We start from the raw sequence: 6,000 nt of genomic DNA on the forward strand, positions 1-6,000 counted from the left end.
TTTCTATAACTATAACAATCTTATTTCAAGTGATGATCTTACTTGAACTTGTTTTCGTGTCATGATTTTGCTTCAAGAACTTCGAGCCATCCAAGGATCCATTGAAGCTAGATCCATTTTTCTCTCTTCCAGTAGGTTTATCCAAGGAACTTAAGGTAGTAATGATGTTCATAACATTATTCGATTCATACATATAAAGCTATCTTATTCGAAGGTTTAAACTTGTAATCACTAGAACATAGTTTAGTTAATTCTAAACTTGTTCGCAAACAAAAGTTAATCCTTCTAACTTGACTTTTAAAATCAACTAAACACATGTTCTATATCTATATGATATGCTAACTTAATGATTTAAAACCTGGAAACACGAAAAACACCGTAAAACCGGATTTACGCCGTCGTAGTAACACCGCGGGCTGTTTTGGGTTAGTTAATTAAAAACTATGATAAACTTTGATTTAAAAGTTGTTATTCTGAGAAAATGATTTTTATTATGAACATGAAACTATATCCAAAAATTATGGTTAAACTCAAAGTGGAAGTATGTTTTCTAAAATGGTCATCTAGACGTCGTTCTTTCGACTGAAATGACTACCTTTACAAAAACGACTTGTAACTTATTTTTCCGACTATAAACCTATACTTTTCTGTTTAGATTCATAAAATATAGTTCAATATGAAACCATAGCAATTTGATTCACTCAAAACGGATTTAAAATGAAGAAGTTATGGGTAAAACAAGATTGGATAATTTTTCTCATTTTAGCTACGTAAAAATTGGTAACAAATCTATTCCAACCATAACTTAATCAACTTGTATTGTATATTATGTAATCTTGAGATACCATAGACACGTATACAATGTTTCGACCTATCATGTCGACACATCTATATATATTTTGGAACAACCATAGACACTCTATATGTGAATGTTGGAGTTAGCTATACAGGGTTGAGGTTGATTCCAAAATATATATAGTTTGAGTTGTGATCAATACTGAGATACGTATACACTGGGTCGTGGATTGATTCAAGATAATATTTACCGATTTATTTCTGTACATCTAACTGTGGACAACTAGTTGTAGGTTACTAACGAGGACAGCTGACTTAATAAACTTAAAACATCAAAATATATTAAAAGTGTTGTAAATATATTTTGAACATACTTTGATATATATGTATATATTGTTATAGGTTCGTGAATCAACCAGTGGCCAAGTCTTACTTCCCGACGAAGTAAAAATCTGTGAAAGTGATTTATAGTCCCACTTTTAAAATCTAATATTTTTGGGATGAGAATACATGCAGGTTTTATAAATGATTTACAAAATAGACACAAGTACGTGAAACTACATTCTATGGTTGAATTATCGAAATCGAATATGCCCCTTTTTATTAAGTCTGGTAATCTAAGAATTAGGGAACAGACACCCTAATTGACGCGAATCCTAAAGATAGATCTATCGGGCCCAACAAGCCCCATCCAAAGTACCGGATGCTTTAGTACTTCGAAATTTATATCATATCCGAAGGGTGTCCCGGAATGATGGGGATATTCTTATATATGCATCTTGTTAATGTCGGTTACCAGGTGTTCACCATATGAATGATTTTTATCTCTATGTATGGGATGTGTATTGAAATATGAAATCTTGTGGTCTATTATTATGATTTGATATATATAGGTTAAACCTATAACTCACCAACATTTTTGTTGACGTTTTAAGCATGTTTATTCTCAGGTGATTATTAAGAGCTTCCGCTGTCGCATACTTAAATAAGGACGAGATTTAGAGTCCATGCTTGTACGATATTGTGTAAAAACTGCATTCAAGAAACTTATTTTGTTGTAGCATATTTGTATTGTAAACCATTATGTAATGGTCGTGTGTAAACAGGATATTTTAGATTATCATTATTTGATAATCTACGTAAAGCTTTTTAAACCTTTATTGATGAAATAAAGGTTATGGTTTGTTTTAAAATGAATGCAGTCTTTGAAAAACGTCTCATATATAGGTCAAAACCTCGCAACGAAATCAATTAATATGGAACGTTTTTAATCAATAAGAACGGGACATTTCAGTAGGTATCAGAGCGTTGGTCTTAGAGAACCAGAAAATTTGCATTAGTGTGTCTTATCGAGTTTGTTAGGATGCATTAGTGAGTCTGGACTTCGACCGTGTTTTCTTTAAAAATGATTGCTTAACATTTTTGTTGGAAACTATATATTTTTAACATATGAATATTATGTGATATATTAATCTCTTAACGTGTTTGATATTATGTGATAGATGTCTACCTCTAGAACAAGTCCCATTGACTCACCTAATAATAATGAAGAGTCAAATGTAAATTGGAATGATTCGTGGACTGATTCACAAGTTCCCGAAGAGGAACCGGAAGAAGAGTCGGAACCAGAAGAAGAATCGGAACCGGAAGAAGAATCGGAACCGGAAGAAGAAATAGAACCGGTGGGGGAAATAATAAAACGGTTAAGTGAAAGAGAATCCTCAACCAACCGACCAAGGTTAATTATGGTCAATGGTGTTTCCGCCAAGGAAGCAAAATATTGGGAGGATTACCAATTCTCCGATGAATCGGATTCGGACGAGAATTCCGATGATGTTATAGAAATTACCCTAACTGAATTTAAAAAGGCAAAAGAAAATAATAAGGGAAAGGGCATAAAAATAGAGAAATCTAATTCCAACCCCGATGAACTTTATATGTATCGTCAATCCCCGAAGTCTTTAAGTTGTAACAATGACCCGGAAACCTCTAAACCACCAGGTTTTTCTAAACCAATGTGGACAACGACGGCTCGTATTAGGGGAACATCATATATCCCTAGAAACTTGGCAAAACGATCCAAAACCGAAGAGGAAGAAACAAGCGAGTCGGAATAAGATAGTTGTATTCGTGTGGCGTAATATATGTAATATAGTGTGCTTATGCTTTATGATATATGTAAAAATTGCTTGTATTAATAAGTATTTTTTTTTTATGAATCTAACTCTTGTCTATTTTACAGTATAAAAACACAAAATGGATAGACAACCCAATATTTTAAGAGACCTACCCGGAGACATGATTGATGAAATCTTGTCTAGAGTCGGTCAGAATTCTTCGGCACAACTATTTAAGGCGAGATCAGTTTGTAAGACATTCGAAGAACGTTCCAAGAATGCCTTGGTTTATAAAAAGGCTTTCGTTCGAAAGATGGGGGATATCACATTGGGAAATCCATAAGTTACGATGTGGTTACTTTGACGCATATATTGCGGGGAACCCAAATGCTATTTTACGCAACGGGTTAAGAAATTATTTTGACTCAGTATATCCGAATATAGGACTTTGTGATTTAGAAAAAGCGGCTAACATGCAACATAAAGAAGCATGTTATGCTTACGGATTAGTAATGTTCGCTTCTCACCAAAGTGAGAACAAGAACATCGGGCTACAACTATTAAACAACACGTTCCCACAAGTGACGGAGTCGGTAATTGGGGTAAGAAATGAGGTTTTTAGATTGTTACGGGACTGTTGGACATTACGTAACCCTCATCCATTTGACGACGTTACAACACGCTGTTTTATCAACGGCCATAACGGTTATGTTCCACAAGACCAAGGATGGGAAGTAATCCTAGTAAAACCAGAATGCATGACTTGTTTCTGGACGTATGAATTAGGTGTCTTTATTGCCTTTGCTGAACGACTTGTGTACTAGCTAGAATTATCTTCACAACCATCTTGTATCAAATTTATTATGTGCTATATTTCATGCTATATGTAAAATAAGCGGTATTGTAAGTTTGTAAAATATTGTGTAAAAGTTTGAACGCGAAATATTATTATAATCAGTTTTTCATATAGAATTGTAGTAGTTGAATTGTATATTAGCTACTAAGTATGAACTTAACGGGTAGGTACTACCCGAATTTAAACTTATAAAACGCTAATATGAAGAAAAAGCTTTTATAAATGAGTTCATATTATGCTACGAAATACTATTAACTACTCTTAATATTCTGTATGATTAACTTGTTCCATTTGACTATTTTGAAGGAAATTGCACCGACTACTCGACACACCGTGAATATGAATGAAGAGGAATTCCGTACTTTTCTAGCTTCAAACATAGCCGCAGTACAGGCTGCGCTACATACCAACAATAACCTTGGATCTGGCAGTACAGGAAATCGTGTAGGATGCACCTACAAAGAATTCACTGCCTGCAAACCTTTGGAATTTGATGGAACCGAAGGACCGATCGGATTGAAACGGTGGACCGAGAAGGTCGAATCGGTGTTTGCCATGAGTAAGTGTACTGAAGAGGACAAAGTGAAGTACGCTACGCATACCTTCACAGGTTCTGCGTTAACATGGTGGAATACCTATCTAGAGCAAGTGGGACAAGATGATGCTTACGCACTACCGTGGTCAGAATTCAAGCACTTGATGAAGGAGAAGTATCGTCCCAGAACCGAGGTCAATAAGCTCAAGACAGAACTTAGAGGGTTACGAACCCAAGGATTTGATATTACCACGTACGAAAGACAATTCACAGAATTGTGCCTATTGTGTCCGGGAGCATTCGAAGATGAGGAAGAGAAGATCGATGTGTTTGTGAAAGGATTACCGGAAAGAATCCAAGAAGATATAAGTTCACACGAGCCCGCCTCCATACAACAGGCATGTAGAATGGCTCACAAACTAGTGAACCAGATTGAAGAAAGAATTAAAGAACAGACTGCTGAAGAGGCCAATGTGAAGCAAGTCAAAAGAAAGTGGGAGGAAAACGGTGATAAGAATCACCAATACAACAACAACAGCAATTACAACAATAATCGCAACAATTATCCCAACAATCACAACATCAATCGCAACTACAACAAACGGCCCAACAATAACAACAACAACAACAACAACAACAACTATAACAATCATCCCAACAACAATAATAACCGCAACAACAACAACAATCAGAAGCAGCTATGCCAAAGGTGTGAAAAGTATCACTCGGGGTTCTGCACCAAATTTTGCAACAAGTGTAAAAGAAATGGTCATAGCGCGGCGAAGTGTGAGGTCTACGGACCAGGGGTTAATAGAACGAAAGGAACAAATGGTGTCGGAACGAGTAATGGCGGAGCAAGTAGTGTCGGAGCAAGTTATACCAATGTAGTTTGTTATAAATGTGGAAAACCGGGCCACATTATTAGAAATTGCCCGAACCAGGAGAACACGAATGGACAAGGCCGCGGAAGAGTTTTCAATATTAATGCGGCAGAGGCACAGGAAGACCCGGAGCCTGTTACGGGTACGTTTCTTATTGACAATAAATCTGCTTACGTTTTATTTGATTCGGGTGCGGATAGAAGCTATATGAGTAGAGATTTTTGTGCTAAATTAAGTTGTCCATTGACGCCTTTGGATAGTAAATTTTTACTCGAATTAGCAAATGGTAAATTAATTTCAGCAGATAATATATGTCGGAATCGAGAAATTAAACTGGTTAGCGAAACATTTAAGATTGATTTGATACCAGCAGAGTTAGGGAGTTTTGATGTGATAATCTGTATGGACTGGTTTAAAGAAGTGAAAGCAGAGATCGTTTGTTACAAAAATGCAATTCGCATTATACGAGAAAAGGGAAAACCCTTAATGGTGTACGGAGAAAAGGGCAACACGAAGCTACATCTTATTAGTAATTTGAAGGCACAAAAACTAATAAGAAAAGGTTGCTATGCTGTTCTAGCACAAGTTGAGAAAGTACAAACTGAAGAAAAGAGCATCAATGATGTTCCCGTCGCAAAAGAATTTCCCGATGTATTTCCGAAAGAATTACCGGGATTACCCCCACATCGATCCGTTGAATTTCAAATAGATCTTGTACCAGGAGCTGCACCAATAGCTCGTGCTCCTTACAGACTCGCACCCAACGAGATGAAAGAACTGCAAAGCCAATTACAAGAACTTTTAGAGCGTGGTTTC

This window comes from Rutidosis leptorrhynchoides, chromosome 3 (assembly GCF_046630445.1).
Source record: "Rutidosis leptorrhynchoides isolate AG116_Rl617_1_P2 chromosome 3, CSIRO_AGI_Rlap_v1, whole genome shotgun sequence".
Taxonomy (NCBI): domain Eukaryota; kingdom Viridiplantae; phylum Streptophyta; class Magnoliopsida; order Asterales; family Asteraceae; genus Rutidosis; species Rutidosis leptorrhynchoides.